Source organism: Humulus lupulus, chromosome X (assembly GCF_963169125.1).
Source record: "Humulus lupulus chromosome X, drHumLupu1.1, whole genome shotgun sequence".
Taxonomy (NCBI): Eukaryota; Viridiplantae; Streptophyta; class Magnoliopsida; order Rosales; family Cannabaceae; genus Humulus; species Humulus lupulus.
In genome coordinates, this window is record NC_084802.1 from 141,117,472 (window position 1) to 141,118,206 (window position 735).

At 39.2% G+C, this 735-nt stretch overlaps 1 non-coding gene across 1 annotated transcript; it reads left to right on the forward strand.

Moving 5' to 3' along the window:
* Positions 1 to 247: 247 nt before the first annotated feature.
* LOC133807944 (small nucleolar RNA R71) lies at positions 248 to 357 on the forward strand. Its single transcript, XR_009879824.1, has one exon. It is a non-coding gene; the product is annotated as a small nucleolar RNA R71 (small nucleolar RNA).
* The last annotated feature ends 378 nt before the right edge of the window (positions 358 to 735 follow it).

The following is a 735-nucleotide window of genomic DNA, read 5'->3' on the forward strand; positions in this document are numbered from 1 at the left end:
TTATGTACTTTCATTGCTTGGTTAGAGATGCCACTTGAGCGGTCAATAAAGCAATAGGAACGACCTCTAAAACTCCTACCACCTTCTTATTCTCACACTCAGTTGCCTAATGGCCATCGCTTCTAGTAATTCAAAAGCTTCATTAGTGCCTTTTCTCATAAACACTCCTCCCGATGCTACATCAATAATTGTCCTTGTATTTCCCCGCAAACCATTGTAAAATGTATGCACCAGCAGCCAGTTCTCTATTCCATGATGTGGGTACTTCCTATGCAACTCTTTAAATTGTTCCCACACATCATATAAAGATTCTCCATCCAGCTGATGGAAGTTATTAATCTCTCCTCTATATGGGCTAACTTTGCAGAAGGAAAATATTTACCAAGGAATTTCTAAGTCAAGTCTTCCCAAGTGACTATAGAGTTGGCTTGTAATGAATGCAACCAACTCTTAGCTATGTCACTTAACGAAAATGGGAATAATCTTAATCTGATAGCATCGTTACTCACCCCATTCCTTTTGAATGTCGCACACAACTCTAAAACATTGGTAATATGGAGATTTGGATCCTCGTTTGGTAATCCCCCAAATTGTACACAATTCTGTACCATTTGAATGATTGAGGGTTTTATCTCAAAATTATTCACCTCTACAGTAGGAGGACGAATACTTGAATGTATCCTCGTAATAGTAGGGAGTACATAATTTCTCAATGGCGGGTCAGCCTCAGCTGCT